Genomic DNA, 17,825 nt, shown 5'->3' on the forward strand with positions numbered 1-17,825 from the left:
TAACATCTTTCTAGGGTAACACATGGTTATCCTCCCAGGCCCTACCCAGGGAATGTCTCAGGGCGCTAGCTGCATAGGTGTAATGTGTGTCTCATCTCTGACTGTGATTTATTTGCCATTTATTGTACACTACTGTGCTGTCCAAACAAGAAAAAAACAAAAACATTCTCATGTGTATAGGATAGATAGATAGATAGATAGATAATAAAAAAATGATAAACCTGTGGTGTTTCCCATAGCAACCGTTCAGATACTAGCTGCCCTTTGTGTAATGCGATTTACGAGCTAAATGCAAATGAGGGACTGAATGCCGTCAGCGACACAGCGGTTTTCATAAATGTATGTTCGGCCGACAAAATATGCCCCTCCCCAATCTGCCCTGAAACGTCCCCTTTTTTGTGAGCCCCACCCCATTTGAGGCCCTTAAATTGGGATATCTGGGAGGGACGATGTAGTTCCGTCATTCTCCTTCCTAGCATTTTATTGCTCTTGGAATTTCCGACCCTTTTTTGCTGTGTGTTGCTGGGATCTGCCGCCCTCCTGGGATCACCCCAGAAAATCCCTTTTTTTTTTCTTTGCCAAGTTTTACTCATAGTTACCTAGTCTCCCACAACGTCCGGGAGACTCCTGAAATGCAAGAAGTCCTCCCGCACTTCCAGAAGGGCAGGGCACCATTTTGCATCGCGCCCACTATGGTCAGCGGGGAGCGAGGCCATGGTGATGCGAAACATGTCACCGCCACCCCCAAACTTGCCACTTGGAACATAAGATAACGCAGTATGGATCCCTGACAGTATTAGTTGATGAGCCAAATATTTGTTCTCTTTCTAAATGACTCTCTCAATGTTCCTCACTTGGGGGAGTATCCATGAAGCAGTGAAAAGAGTGGAGAAGTGAGCCAGTGGAGAAGTTGCTCATGGCAACCAATCAGTATTGAGGTAATATTTATAAAATGCATTCTATAAAATTATACATAGCAGCTGATTGGTTGCCATGGGCAACTTCTCCACTGGCTCACTTTTCCACACTTTTCACTGCTTCTTGAATAGACCCCTTGGCCTCTCCCAGTGGACGACGCTTCTCATTGGACAGGGATGGCTGATGCCTTGCTCTTGTTTTTTCCAAATTTGGTCAATTTCTGATTTTTTTAAGACTCCAGACCAGTGGTGCAAGTAGAAAAAATGTCTTATAGGTACTGTGTGCGCGCGTGCGGTGGAAAAATGGGTGTGGCCAAATGCCACATGGGGCGTGGCCAATGACAATGTGGCGTGGTACACATATGGGGGGGCCAGATACACTTATGACACCAATAGTGCCAGATACACATATGCCCCACAGTGCCAGATACGCTCCCACCGTGCAAGATATGCTCCTACAGTGCCAGATGCACAAATGCCCCATGGTGCCAAATGCACAAATGCCCCACGGTGCCAGATACACAAATGCCCCCAGTAGTGCCATATATGCCCCTCAGTGCCAGATACACATTGCCCCAGAGTGTCAGATACACATTGCCCCAGAGTGTCAGATACACATTGCCCTAGAGTGTCAGATACACATATGCCCCCACAGTGCCAGATATGTCCCCACCGCACCAGATACACATATGCCCCCACAGTGCCAGATACACATGCCACCGCAGTGCCGGATACACATATGCCCCCAGAGTACCAGATATGCCCCCTCAGTGCCAGATATGCCCCCACAGTGCCAGATACGCCCCCACCATGCCAGATATGCTCCTACAGTGCCAGATGCACAAATGCCCCACGGTAACAGATGCACAAATGCCCCACGGTGCTAGATACACAAATGCCCCCAGTAGTGGCATATATGCCCCCACAGTGCCAGATACACATTGCCCCAGAGTGTCAGATACACATTGCCCCAGAGTGTCAGATACACATTGCCCCAGAGTGTCAGATACACATTGCCCCAGAGTGTCAGATACACATTGCCCTACAGCAGGGGTGGGGAACCTCCGGCCCGCGGGCCGTATAAGGGCCGCGAAGCTGTTTGCTCCGGCCCACCCGCTTCTCTGTGAGACACGCCGCCGCTCAGTCCGGCGGCAGCGTGTCTCAGCTGTCAGGACAGGGACTCAGGAGGAGAGCGCGGCGGATGGCGGCGGCGGCGTGTAGGACTAGAAACCAGCCGCCGGTTCGTGAACCAATCAGAGCTCGCGGACCGGCAGCCAATCAGAAGCCGCGGCTGCCGGTCCGCGAACTCTGATTGGCTCTCGAACCGGCGGCTGGTTTCAAGTCCTACACGCCGCCGCCCAACATAGCCGCGCTCTCCTCCGTGTCCCCGCCGAAAGAAGCAGCGGTATGCAGCACGGGGGGGGGGGGGGGATGGGGGGGCATCTGTATACCTGGCACTGTGAGGGGCAATTGTATACCTGGCACTGTGGGGGGCATCTGTATACCTGGCACTGTGGGAGCATCTATATACCTGGCACTGTGAGGGGCATTTGTATACCTGGCACTGTGGGGGCATCTGTATACCTGGCACTGTGGGGGCATCTGTATACCTGGCACTGTGGGGGGGGATCTGTATACCTGGCACTGTGGGGGCATCTGTATACCTGGCACTGTGAGGGGCATTTATATAACTGGCACTGTGGGGGGCATCTGTATACCTGGCACTGTGGGGGCATCTATATACCTGGCACTGTGGGGGGCATTTGTATACCTGGCACTGTGGGGGCATTTGTATGCCTGGCACTGTGGGGGCAATTGTGGATCTGGCACTGCACTATTGGGGGCATATGTGTATCACGTCCCATTTTAATTGGCCACACACAGTGCCTCTAAGGGGCAGACCTACTGGGGGGCAGGGTCATTTTTTAAGTTGAGAATTTTTGTATGGCCCCCGAAGGATTTTATAAATATCCAAATGGCCCTCGGTAGAAAAAAGGTTCCCCACCCCTGCCCTAGAGTGTCAGATACACATATGGCCCCACAGTGCCAGATATGCCCCCACTGCACCAGATACACATATGCCCCCACAGTGCCAGATACACAGTGCCGCAGTGCCGGATACACATATGCCCCCAGAGTGCCAGATATGCCCCTTCAGTGCCAGATATGCCCCCCACAGTTCCAGATACACATGCCCCCACAGTGCCAGATATGCCCCCACAGTGCCAGATACACATGCCCCAGAGTGCCAGCTATGCCCTCACAGTGCCGGATACAGATATGCCCCCAGAGTGCCAGATATGCCCCCACAGTGCCAGATACACATGCCCCCACAGTGCCAGATATGCCCTCACAGTGCCAGATACACATGCCCCCACAGTGTCAGATACACATGCCCCCACAGTGCCAGATATGCCCCCACAGTGCCAGATACACATGCCCCAGAGTGCCAGCTATGCCCCCACAGTGCCGGATACACATATGCCCCCAGAGTGCCAGATATGCCGCCACAGTGCCAGATACACATGCCCCCACAGTGCCAGATATGCCCCCACAATGCCAGATACACATGCCCCCACAGTGCCAGATATGCCCCCACAGTGCCAGATACACATGCCCCCAGAGTACCAGATATGCCCCCACAGTGCCAGATACACATGCCCCCACAGTGCCAGATATGCCCCCACAGTGCCAGATACACATGCCCCCAGAGTACCAGATATGCCAACACAGTGCCAGATACACATGCCCCCACAGTGGCAGATACACATGCCCCCAGAGTGCAAGATACACATGCCCCCAGAGTGCCAGATATGCCCCCATAGTGCCACTTACCATTGTTGCTGCCGCCATACTTGCAGCACTGCTCCTGACCCTTCCCCAGACCACTACCTGTCCTGATCACCTGCAATCTATCCTGCGTCACTAAAACCTCTTTGCACTCTGAGCTCATCCAATAATATTCATATTTAAGCCTACAACAAGGTCTTTTGGGGGTAATTCCAAGTTGATCGCAGCAGGAAATTTTTTAGCAGTTGGGCAAAACCATGGCCCTAATTCCGAGTTGTTCGCTCGCAAGCGGATTTTAGCAGATTTGCTCATGCTAAGCCGCCGCCTACTGGGAGTGAATCTTAGCATCTTAAAATTGCGAACGATGTATTCGCAATATTGCGATTACACACCTCGTAGCAGTTTCTGAGTAGCTCCAGACTTACTCGGCATCTGCGATCAGTTCAGCGCTTGTCGTTCCTGGTTTGACGTCACAAACACACCCAGCGTTCGCCCAGACACTCCTCCGTTTCTCCGGCCACTCCTGCGTTTTTTCCGGAAACGGTAGCGTTTTTTCCCACACGCCCATAAAACGGCCTGTTTCCGCCCAGTAACACCCATTTCCTGTCAATCACATTACGATCGCCAGAACGATGAAAAAGTCGTGAGTAAAATTCCTAACTACATAGCAAATTTACTTGGCGCAGTCGCAGTGCGGACATTGCGCATGCGCTTTAAGCGGAAAATCGCTGCGATGCGAAGATTTTTACCGAGCGAACAACTCGGAATGAGGGCCCATGGGGGTCATTCCGAGTTGTTCGCTCGGTAAGTTTTATCGCATCGCAGCGATTTTCCGCTTAATGCGCATGCGCAATGTCCGCACTGCGACTGCGCCAAGTAAATTTGCAATGCTGTTAGGATTTTTACTCACGGCTTTTTCATCGTTCTGGCGATCGTAGTGTGATTGACAGGAAATGGGTGTTACTGGGCGGAAACAGGCCGTTTTATGGGCGTGTGGGAAGAAACGCTACCGTTTCCGGAAAAAACGCAGGAGTGGCTGGAGAAACGGGGGAGTGTCTGGGCGAACGCTGGGTGTGTTTGTGACGTCAAACCAGGAACGACAAGCACTGAACTGATCGCAGATGCCGAGTAAGGTTGAAGTTACTCAGAAACTGCTACGAGGTGTGTAATCGCAATATTGCGAATACATCGTTCGCAATTTTAAGATGCTAAGATTCACTCCCAGTAGGCGTAGGCTTAGCGTGTGCAAAGCTGCTAAAAACGGCTTGCGAGCGAACAACTCGGAATGACCCCCCATGTGCACTGCAGGTGTGGCAGATATAACATTTGCAGAGAGAGTTAGGTTTGGGTGGGTTATTTTATTTCTGTGCAGGGTAAATACTGGCTGCTTTATTTTTACACTGCAAATTAGATTGCAGATTGAACACACCACACCCAAATCTAACTCTCTCTGCACATGTTATATCTGCCTCCCATGCAGTGCACATGGGCCCTCATTCCGAGTTGATCGGTCGCAAGGCGAATTTAGCAGAGTTACACACGCTAAGCCTACGCCTACTGGGAGTGTATCTTAGCATCCTAAAATTGCGACCGATGTATTCGCATTATTGCGATCACAAACTACTTAGCAGTTTTAGAGTAGCTCCACACTTACTCTGCCTGTGCGATCAGTTCAGTGCTTGTCGTTCCTGAATTGACGTCAGAAACACACCCAGCGTTCGCTCAGACACTCCCCCGTTTCTCCGGCCACTCCTGCGTTTTTTCCGGAAACGGTAGCGTTTTCATCCACACGCCCCTAAAACGCCGTGTTTCCGCCCAGTAACACCCATTTCCTGTCAATCACACTACGATTGCCGGAGCGAAGAAAATGCCGTGAGTAAAAATCCTATCTTCATAGCAAAGTTACTTGGCGCAGTCGCAGTGCGATTATTGCGCATGCGCACTAAGCGAAATTTCACTGCGATGCGATGAAAAATAATGAGCGATCAACTCGGAATGAGGGCCATGGTTTTGCCCAATTGCTAACAGAGGCCCTCATTCCGAGTTGTTCGCTCGCAAGGCGATTTTAGCAGTATTGCACACGCTAAGCCGCCGCCTACTGGGAGTGAATTTTAGCTTCTTAAAATTGCGAACGAAAGATTCGCAATATTGCGATTACACATCTCGTAGCAGTTTCAGAGTAGCTTCAGACTTACTCGGCATCTGCGATCAGTTCAGTGCTTATCGTTCCTGGTTTGACGTCACAAACACACCCAGCGTTCGCCCAGACACTCCTCCGTTTCTCCAGCCACTCCCGCGTTTTTTCCGGAAACGGTAGCGTTTTTTCCCACACGCCCTTAAAACGGCCTGTTTCCGCCCAGTAACACCCATTTCCTGTCAATCACACTACGATCGCCTGAGCGAAGAAAAAGCCGTGAGTAAAAATCCAAACTTCATAGCAAATTTACTTGGCGCAGTCGCAGTGCGGACATTGCGTATGCGCACTAAGCGGAAAAACGCTGCGATGCGAAGAAATTTTCCGAGCGAACGACTCGGAATGACCTCCAGAATTCCTGCTGCGATCAAGTTGGAATTACCCCCTTTGTTATTTGATCACTGCTAAATCTAAGGACCACCTCTCGACCTTCGTTTCCTTGGCCTCTGTGCTGCATATGGGTTCGGTATGATTTACCACCGCTTAGCATGCCGAATGTCATGCCGACATCAGCATCCCTAGCGGTGGAATGCCACCAGTTGGGTGAGCGCAACTAAGCCCCTTGCGGGCTCGGTGGCGAGTTTAGCTCGCCACAGGTTCTATTCTCCCTCTATGGGTGACGTGGACTCCCATAGAGGGGGAATCACCTACCTCGCCGGTATACCGGCGGCAGTATGATGCCCCCGCCGGGATCCCGGCGTCTGTATTGTGACGGCCGGGATCCTGACTGTCGGTATACTAGCAGCATACCCTGCACATGACAGTATCAATAACATTTGTCATACAAGCACTGCATTCCCTGGGTCTTCAGCCTAGACATCAGGCGGCCCCTTCAGTGTTATTTGTATGGCTTTACCTCTCCACTTCTCTCTCAGTACTGTAGGTGCACCACACGGTGCAGCCCTCTGCATTGCTTTATACCACTTCTGTTATTCTAACCACTGCGAAAACTTTAATTTATTCGGTCAGAGTTGGGAGCTAAGCAAAACAAAAAAATATGAGAAACTTTGCACATTGGTATAACCGTGCAGCATTGCAGGTGGGGCAACTGTAACCTGTGTAGCAGGGTCGATTCCAGGTCTACTAGCACCCTGAGCAAGAAATGTTGAAGTCCACAACACCCATAGAGGGAGAATATAACCTGAGGCGAGAGCAGCGAGCCACCGTGTCCGCAGCGGGGCGAGCGCAGCAAGCCCTCAAGGGGCTTACTAGCTCTCGCCCTGCTGCCGGCATACTGACGGCCGGCATTGGTAATTCATACCGAACCAGATGCACATATGCCCCCAGTAGTGCAGTGCCATATACACATTTGCCCCCAATAGTGCCAGACACACATATGCCCCCAATAGTCACGGGGCTGCTGACGTCACCGTGCACTTCTTCGCGCTGATTGGTGAGAGGGTGGAGGCGGCGACTGTCGCGCGGCATGTGACGTGCCGTGTCACGGTCTCTCCGCCATCTTACCTGGGACGAAGTGGTGGAAAGGAGCTGGGAGGTGTCATGTTATCCATTTTCTCGGGGTAAAATAACATCTTCCTAGGGTAACACATGGTTATCCACCCAGGCCCCACCTAGGGAATGTCTCAGGTCCCTAGCTGCACAGGTGTAATGTGTGTCCCATCACTGACCGTGATTTATTTGCCATTTATTGTGCACTACTGTGCTGTCCATACAAGAAAAAAACAAAAACATTCTCATGTGTGTAGGCTATATATTTATTATAAAAAAAGATAAGCCTGTGGTGTTTCCCATAGCAACCGTTCAGTTCTAGCTGCCCTTTGTGTAATGCGATTTAAGAACTAAATGCAAATGAGGGACTGAATGCGGTCAGCGACACAGCGGTTTTCATAAATGTATGTTGTTCGGCCATTAGCGCATGAGAAATTGGGACAAAATATGCCCCTCCCCCAATCTGCCCTGAAACGTCCCCTTTTGTGTGAGCCCCACCCCATTTGAGGCCCTTAAATTGGGATATCTGGGAGGGACGATGTAGTTCCGTCATTCTCCTTCCTAGCATTTGAATGCTCTTGGAATTTCCGACCCTTTTTTGCTGTGTGTTGCTGGGATCTGCCGCCCTCCTGGGATCACCCCAGAAAATCCTTTTTTTCTTTCTTTGCCAAGTTTTACTCATAGTTACCTAGTCTCCTACAATGTCCGGGAGACTCCTGAAATGCAAGAAGTCCTCCCGCACTTCCAGAAGGGCAGGGCACCATTTTGCATCGCGCCCACAGGGCCGGCTCTAGGCATGTTCGAATAGAGCGGCCGCGCAGGGCGCCACCCTTAATGGGCGCCGCGCACTGGCGCCGCCATATTCGAACATGAAGCCGGCCCTGGTGACTGCAGGCGCTTGTGTGCGGGCGGCGCCGGTATCTAACGTCAGACGCCGGCGCCGCGCAGCGCACACAATCGCCTTGGACGCTTCCTGGCTGGCCGCCCTCCCCCCGCACCCGGCCGCCCGCACCCGGCCCCGGACCTGGACCTGGACCCGGACAGCAGTACTCCCCCTCCAACGCCGCAGGTATGGGGGGGGGGAGAATCATTTAAGGATGGATGGCGCTGTGGGGGCATTTATGGCTGGCACTGTGGGGGCATTTATGGCTGGCACTGTGGGGGCATTTATGGCTGGCACTGTGGGGGCATTAATGGCTGGCACTGTGGGGGCATTAATGGCTGGCACTGTGGGGGCATTTATCTGGCACTGTGGGGACATTTATCTGGCACTGGGGGCATTTATCTGGCACTGGGGGCATTTATGGATGGCACTGGGGGCATTTATGGCTGGCACTGTGGGGGCATTTATGGCTGGCACTGTGGCGGCATTTATGGCTGGCACTGTGGGGACATTTATCTGGCACTGGGGGCATTTATGGATGGCACTGTGGGGGCATTTATGGATGGCACTGTGGGGGCATTTATGACTGGCACTGTGGGGGCATTTATCTGGCACTGTGGGGACATTTATCTGGCACTGGGGGCATTTATCTGGCACTGGGGGCATTTATCTGGCACTGGGGGCATTTATGGATGGCACTGGCGGCATTTATGGCTGGCACTGTGGGGGCATTTATGGCTGGCACTGTGGGGGCATTTATGGCTGGCACTGTGGCGGCATTTATGGCTGGCACTGTGGGGGCATTTATGGCTGGCACTGTGGGGACATTTATCTGGCACTGGGGGCATTTATGGATGACACTGTGGGGGCATTTATGGCTGGCATGTGGGGGCATTTATGGCTGGCACTGTGGGGGCATTTATCTGGCACTGTGGGGACATTTATCTGGCACTGGGGGCATTTATCTGGCACTGGGGGCATTTATGGATGGCACTGTGGGGGCATTTATGGCTGGCACTGTGGGGCCATTTCTGGCACTGTGGGGGCATTTATGGATGGCACTGTGGGGGCATTTATGGATGGCACTGTGGGGACATTTATCTGGCACTGTGGGGACATTTATCTGGCACTGTGGGGGCATTTATCTGGCACTGTGGGGGCATTTATCTAGCACTGTGGGGGCATTTATCTAGCACTGTGTGGCCTTTTCTGTATCTACATATCTGGCACTGTGTGGCCATTTATGTATCTGGCATTGCTGGGGGGCATGTCATGTGTAGCTGGCACGGCTGGGGAGCATATCCTATAGTGTTCCCGCTAGGCGTCTGTGGCTAGGCAATGTGTCTAACGTGCTCTGCCTGGCGCAAAGTGTCTAACGTGCTCTGCCTGGCGCAAAGTGTCTAACGTGCTCTGCCTGGCGCAAAGTGTCTAACGTGCTCTGCCTGGCGCAAAGTGTCTAGGAGGTTCTACCTGGTGCAGTTTGTATTAACTGCACTACTGTGTTGTGTAATGCGAATTGCCACTATTATGTGGCCACGCACCTTCCCCACGAAGCAACACCCCTAAATTTCTCTAACGTCCTAGTGGATGCTGGGAACTCCGTAAGGACCATGGGGAATAGCGGGCTCCGAAGGAGGCTGGGCACTCTAGAAAGATTTAGGACTACCTGGTGTGCACTGGCTCCTCCCACTATGACCCTCCTCCAAGCCTCAGTTAGATTTCGTGCCCGGCCGAGGTTGGATGCACACTAGGGGCTCTCCTGAGCCCTTAGAAAGAAAGTATAATTTTAGGTTTTTTATTTTCAGTGAGACCTGCTGGCAACAGGCTCACTGCAGCGAGGGACTAAGGGGAGAAGAAGCGAACTCGCCTGCTTGCAGCCGGATTGGGCTTCTTAGGCTACTGGACACCATTAGCTCCAGAGGGATCGACCGCAGGCCCAGTCCTTGGTGTTCGGTCCCGGAGCCGCGCCGCCGTCCCCCTTACAGAGCCAGAAGCAAGAAGAGGTCCGGAAAATCGGCGGCAGAAGACATCAGTCTTCACCAAGGTAGCGCACAGCACTGCAGCTGTGCGCCATTGCTCCTCATGCACACTTCACACTCCGGTCACTGAGGGTGCAGGGCGCTTGGGGGGGGGCGCCCTGAGCTGCAATAAAAACACCTTGGCTGGCAAAAATACCACAATATATAGCCCTAGAGGCTATATATGTGGTAAATTCCCCTGCCAGAATCCAGAAAAAAGCGGGAGAATAGGCCGTGGAAAAGGGGCGGAGCTATCTCCCTCAGACACACTGGCGCCATTTCTCCTTCACAGATCCGCTGGAAGGAAGCTCCCTGGCTCTCCCCTGCAGTCTACACTTCAGAACAGGGTAAAAACAGAGAGGGGGGGCACTAAATTTGGGCGCAATACATATATAATATAAAAAGCAGCTATAGGGGACATAACTTAGTTAGTCCCTGCATTATATAGTGCTCTGGTGTGTGCTGGCATACTCTCACTCTGTCCCCCCAAAGGGCTTTTGTGGGTCCTGTCCTCATTCGGAGCATTCCTTGTGTGTGTGCGGTGTGTCGGTACGGCTGTGTCGACATGTTTGATGAGGATAATGATGTGGAGGCGGAGCAGATGCCTTTAGAAGGGATGTCACCCCCTGCGGGGCAGACACCTGAGTGGATGGGCTTATGGAAAGTAATGAGTGCACGTATAGACTCCTTATATAAGAAAATCGACGACATGCCAAATGTGGGACAGCCGACTTCTCAGCTCGTGCCTGCCCAGGCGTCGCATGGGTCGTCAGGGGCTCTAAAACGCCCGCTACCTCAAGCAGACCCAGATGTCGACACGGATACTGACACCAGTGTCGACGACGATGAGTCAAACCTGATGCCCACTAAGGCCATTCACTGTATGATTGAGGCAATGAAAGAGGTGTTAAACATTTCTGATATAACTACTGGTACCACTAAAAAGGGTATTATGTTTGGAGAGAAAAAACTACCCGTAGTTTTTCCCCCATCAGATGAATTAAATGAAGTGTGTGAAGAAGCGTGGGCTTTCCCTGATAAAAAATTGGTAATTCCTAAGAAGGTACTAATGGCGTTCCCTTTCCCGCCAGAGGATAGGTCACGTTGGGAAACACCCCCTAGAGTGGATAAAGCGCTCACACGTTTGTCTAAAAAGGTGGCACTACCGTCTCCGGATACGGCCGCCCTCAAGGAACCTGCTGATAGAAAGCAGGAGGCGATCCTGAAGTCTGTATATACACACACAGGCATTATACTTAGGCCAGCTATTGCGTCAGCTTGGATGTGCAGTGCTGCCGCTGCGTGGTCAGATAAACTGTCAGAAAATATTGACACATTAGACAGAGACACGATCCTGTTAACCATAGACCATATAAAAGACTCAGTCTTATATATGAGAGATGCACAGAGGGAAATCTGCCGACTGGCATCTAAAGTAAGTGCATTGTCCATTTCTGCTAGGAGAGGCTTATGGACTCGCCAGTGGACAGGAGATGCAGATTCAAAAAAGCACATGGAAGTGTTACCATATAAGGGTGAGGAATTATTTGGGGATGGTCTCTCGGACCTAGTTTCCACAGCAACGTCTGGGAAGTCAGCATTTTTACCCCATGTCCCCTCACAGCCTAAGAAGGCGCCGTTTTATCAGGTTCAGTCCTTTCGGACCCAGAAAAACAGGCGTGGAAAAGGCGGGTCCTTTCTGTCCAGAGGCAGAGGTAGGGGAAAAAGACTGCAACAAACAGCAGGTTCCCAGGAGCAAAAGTCCTCCCCCGCTTCTTCTTCCAAGTCCGCCGCATGACGGTGGGGCTCCACAGGCGGAGCCAGGTACGGTGGGGGGCCGCCTCAAGAATTTCAGCGATCAGTGGGCTCGCTCACAGGTGGATCCCTGGATCCTTCAAATAGTATCTCAGGGGTACAAACTGGAATTCGAGGCGTCTCCACCCCACCGGTTCCTAAAATCTGCCTTGCCGATTGCTCCCTCAGACAGGGAGGCGGTGCTAGCGGCAATTCACAAGCTGTATTCCCAGCAGGTGATAATCAAGGTACCCCTACTTCAACAAGGCCGGGGTTACTATTCCACACTATTTGTGGTACCGAAACCGGACGGTTCGGTGAGACCCATTTTAAATTTGAAATCCTTGAACACATACATAAAAAAATTCAGGTTCAAGATGGAATCGCTCAGGGCGGTTATTGCGAGCCTGGACGAGGGGGATTACATGGTATCCCTGGACATCAAGGATGCTTACTTGCATGTCCCCATTTACCATCCTCACCAGGAGTACCTCAGATTTGTGGTACAGGATTGCCATTACCAATTCCAGACGCTGCCGTTTGGACTGTCCACGGCACCGAGGGTATTTACCAAGGTGATGGCGGAAATGATGATACTCCTTCGAAAAAAGGGAGTTTTAATGATCCCGTACTTGGACGATCTCCTAATAAAAGCGAGGTCCAAGGAACAGTTGTTGGTGGGAGTAGCACTATCTCAGGAGGTGCTGCACCAGCACGGCTGGATTCTGAATATCCCAAAGTCACAGCTGGTTCCGACGACACGACTACTGTTCCTGGGTATGATTCTGGATACAGTCCAGAAAAAAGTGTTTCTCCCGGAGGAGAAAGCCAGGGAGTTGTCATCTCTAGTCAGAGACCTCCTGAAACCAAAACAGGTATCAGTGCATCGCTGCACGCGGGTCCTGGGAAAGATGGTGGCTTCTTACGAAGCAATTCCCTTCGGCAGGTTCCATGCCAGTGATAACCCTGTCTCCAAGAACCAGGGTGTCGCTACTGTGGTGGCTGCAGAGTGCCCATCTTCTAGAGGGCCGCAGGTTCGACATACAGGACTGGGTCCTGGTGACCACGGATGCCAGCCTTCGAGGCTGGGGGGCAGTCACACAGGGAAGAAACTTCCAAGGACTATGGTCGAGTCAGGAGACTTCCCTTCACATAAATATTCTGGAACTAAGGGCCATCTACAATGCCCTAAGTCAAGCAAAATCCCTGCTCCTACACCAGCCGGTGCTGATCCAGTCAGACAACATCACGGCAGTCGCCCATGTAAATCGACAGGGCGGCACAAGAAGCAGGATGGCGATGGCGGAAGCCACAAGAATTCTCCGATGGGCGGAGAATCATGTACTAGCACTGTCAGCAGTGTTCATTCCGGGAGTGGACAACTGGGAAGCAGACTTCCTCAGCAGACACGACCTCCACCCGGGAGAGTGGGGACTTCATCCAGAAGTCTTCCAGATGCTGGTAAACCGTTGGGAAAAACCACAGGTGGACATGATGGCGTCTCGCCTCAACAAAAAGTTAAAAAGATATTGCGCCAGGTCAAGGGACCCTCAGGCGATAGCTGTGGATGCTCTAGTGACACCGTGGGTGTACCAGTCAGTTTATGTGTTCCCTCCTCTGCCTCTCATACCAAAGGTATTGAGAATAATAAGAAAGCGAGGAGTAAACACCATTCTCGTGGTTCCGGATTGGCCAAGAAGAGCGTGGTACCCGGAACTTCAAGAGATGCTCTCAGAGGACCCGTGGCCTCTACCGCTCAGACAGGACCTGCTACAACAGGGGCCCTGTCTGTTCCAAGACTTACCGCGGCTGCGTTTGACGGCATGGCGGTTGAACACCGGATCCTAAAGGAAAAGGGTATTCCGGAAGAAGTCATTCCTACGCTTATTAAGGCCAGGAAAGATGTTACGGCAAAGCATTATCACCGCATATGGCGGAAATATGTTGCATGGTGCGAGGCCAAAAAGGCCCCAACAGAGGAATTTCAACTAGGTCGATTTCTGCATTTCCTGCAAGCAGGAGTGAATATGGGCCTAAAACTAGGCTCCATTAAAGTACAGATCTCGGCTCTGTCGATTTTCTTTCAAAAAGAACTAGCTTCAGTACCTGAAGTTCAGACATTTGTGAAAGGAGTGCTGCATATTCAGCCCCCATTTGTGCCTCCTGTGGCACCTTGGGATCTCAACGTGATGTTGAGTTTCTTAAAATCACATTGGTTTGAGCCACTAAAAACCGTGGATCTGAAATATCTCACGTGGAAAGTGGTCATGTTATTGGCCTTGGCTTCAGCCAGGCGAGTGTCAGAATTGGCGGCTTTATCATATAAAAGCCCTTATCTGATTTTCCATATGGATAGGGCAGAATTGAGGACTCGTCCCCAGTTTCTCCCTAAGGTGGTGTCAGCGTTTCACCTGAACCAGCCTATTGTGGTGCCTGCGGCTACTAAGGATTTGGAGGACTCCAAGTTGCTAGACGTTGTCAGGGCCCTGAAAATATATGTTTCCAGGACGGCTGGAGTCAGAAAATCTGACTCGCTGTTTATCCTGTATGCACCCAACAAGCTGGGTGCTCCTGCTTCTAAGCAGTCTATTGCTCGCTGGATTTGTAGTACAATTCAGCTTGCGCATTCTGTGGCAGGCCTGCCACAGCCAAAATCTGTAAATGCCCACTCCACAAGGAAGGTGGGCTCATCTTGGGCGGCTGCCCGAGGCGTCTCGGCTTTACAACTTTGCCGAGCAGCTACTTGGTCAGGGGCAAACACATTTGCAAAATTCTACAAATTTGATACCCTGGCTGAGGAGGACCTGGAGTTCTCTCATTCGGTGCTACAGAGTCATCCGCACTCTCCCGCCCGTTTGGGAGCTTTGGTATAATCCCCATGGTCCTTACGGAGTTCCCAGCATCCACTAGGACGTTAGAGAAAATAAGAATTTACTCACCGGTAATTCTATTTCTCGTAGTCCGTAGTGGATGCTGGGCGCCCATCCCAAGTGCGGATTGTCTGCAATACTTGTAAATAGTTATTGTTAACTAAAGGGTTATTGTTGAGCCATCTGTTGAGAGGCTCAGTTGTTTTTCATACTGTCAAACTGGATATAGTATCACGAGTTGTACGGTGTGATTGGTGTGGCTGGTAAGAGTCTTACCCGGGATTCTAAATCCTTCCTTATTATGTCTGCTCGTCCGGGCACGGTATCCTAACTGAGGCTTGGAGGAGGGTCATAGTGGGAGGAGCCAGTGCACACCAGGTAGTCCTAAATCTTTCTAGAGTGCCCAGCCTCCTTCGGAGCCCGCTATTCCCCATGGTCCTTACGGAGTTCCCAGCATCCACCACGGACTACGAGAAATAGAATTACCGGTGAGTAAATTCTTATTTTTTGCTGCGCGCCTTCGGCGCGCACTGTCCATAGTTTGCCATGTAGGTAGATGAGCACCAAGCATTACAGTATGTACGTCATTTTGCCCTCCTAACTTAAAAATGTGCCCTCCCTGCCCTAAAAAGTGAACACTATCGTGTAACTGGCACTGCTAGGGGGGCATATTGTGTGTAGCTGCCACTGCTGGGAGGCATATCATGTCTATCTGGCACTATACTGGAGACATTATGTGTATCTGACACTATACTGGAGACATTGTGTGTAAGGAACACTACTGTGGCTGTTATGTGTAAGGCTGCTAATTGTGTGCGTAGAGGGGGTGTGAAAACATATTTATTTAAAGTCTAATAATATGAAGTTATGAGACCACGCCCACTTTCCAGGAGACCACACCCACTTTTCCTGGAGCGCGCGCGCCGAAGGCGCGCGCGTGGGGGGGGGGGGGGGGGCGCTTTTACATGTTTTCACTCAGGGTGCTAGTAGGCCTGGAGCCGACCCTGCGCGCCCACTATGGTCAGCGGGGAGCGAGGCCATGGTGATGCGAAACATGTCACCGCCACCCCCAAACTTGCCACTTGGAACATAAGATTACGCAGTATGGATCCCTGACAGTATTAGTTGATGAGCCAAATATTTGTTCTCTTTCTAAATGACTCTCTCAATGTTCCTTACTTGGGGGAGTATCCATGAAGCAGTGAAAAGAGTGGAGAAGTGAGCCAGTGGAGAAGTTGCTCATGGCAACCAATCAGTATTGAGGTAATATTTATAAAATGCATTCTATAAAATTATACATAGCAGCTGATTGGTTGCCATGGGCAACTTCCCCACTGGCTCACTTTTCCACACTTTTCACTGCTTCTTGAATAGACCCCTTGGCCTCTCCCAGTGGACGACGCTTCTCATTGGACAGGGATGGCTGATGCCTTGCTCTTGTTTTTTCCAAATTTGGTCAATTTCTGATTTTTTTTAAGACTCCAGACCAGTAGTGCAAGTAGAAAAAATGTCTTATAGGTACTGTGTGCGCGTGCGGTGAAAAAATGGGTGTGGCCAAATGCCACGTGGGGTGTGGCCAATGACAATGTGGCGTGGTACACATATGGGGGGGCCAGATACACTTATGACACCAATAGTGCCAGATACACATATGCCCCCACAGTGCCAGATACGCCCCCAACGTTCCAGATATGCTCCTACAGTGCCAGATGCACAAATGCCCCATGGTGCCAGATGCACAAATGCCCCACGGTGCCAGATACACAAATGCACCCAGTAGTGCCATATATGCCCCCTCAGTGACAGATACACATTGCCCCAGAGTGTCAGATACACATTGCCCCAGAGTGTCAGATACACATATGCCCCCACAGTGCCAGATATGTCCCCACCGCACCAGATACACATATGCCCCCACAGTGCCAGATACACATGCCCCCGCAGTGCCGGATACACATATGCCCCACAGTGCCAGATATGTTCCCACCGCACCAGATACACATATGCCCCCACAGTGCCAGATACACATGCCCCCGCAGTGCCGGATACACATATGCCCCCAGAGTGCCAGATATTCCCCTTCAGTGCCAGATATGCCCCTTCAGTGCCAGATACATAAGCCCCCACAGTGCCAGATACATATGCCCCCACAGTGCCAGATATGCCCCCACAGTGCCAGATATGCCCCCACAGTGCCAGATACACATGCCCCCACAGTGCCAGATACACATTCCCCCACAGTGCCGGATACACATATGCCCCCAGAGTGCCAGATATGCCGCCACAGTGCCAGATACACATGCCCCCACAGTGCCAGATACACATGCCCCCACAGTGCCAGATACACATGCCCCCACAGTGCCAGATACACATGCCCCCACAGTGCCAGATACACATACCCCCAGAGTACCAGATATGCCAACACAGTGCCAGATACACATGCCCCCACAGTGCCAGATATGCCCCCACAGTGCCAGATACACATGCCCCCAGAGTGCCAGATATGCCCCCACAGTGCCAGATACACATGCCCCCACAGTGCCAGATACACATGCCCCCACAGTGCCAGATATGCCCCCACAGTGCCAGATACACATACCACCAGAGTACCAGATATGCCAACACAGTGCCAGATACACATGCCCCCAGAGTGCCAGATATGCCCCCACAGTGCCAGATACACATGCCCCCAGAGTGCCAGATATGCCCCCACAGTGCCAGATACACATGCCCCCAGAGTGCCAGATATGCCCCCATAGTGCCACTTACCATTGTTGCTGCCGCCATACTTGCAGCACTGCTCCTGACCCTTCCCCAGACCACTACCTGTCCTGATCACCTGCAATCTATCCTGCGTCACTAAAACCTCTTTGCACTCTGAGCTCATCCAATAATATTCATATTTCTCTG

Source organism: Pseudophryne corroboree, chromosome 9, assembly GCF_028390025.1.
Source record: "Pseudophryne corroboree isolate aPseCor3 chromosome 9, aPseCor3.hap2, whole genome shotgun sequence".
Lineage (NCBI taxonomy): Eukaryota > Metazoa > Chordata > Amphibia > Anura > Myobatrachidae > Pseudophryne > Pseudophryne corroboree.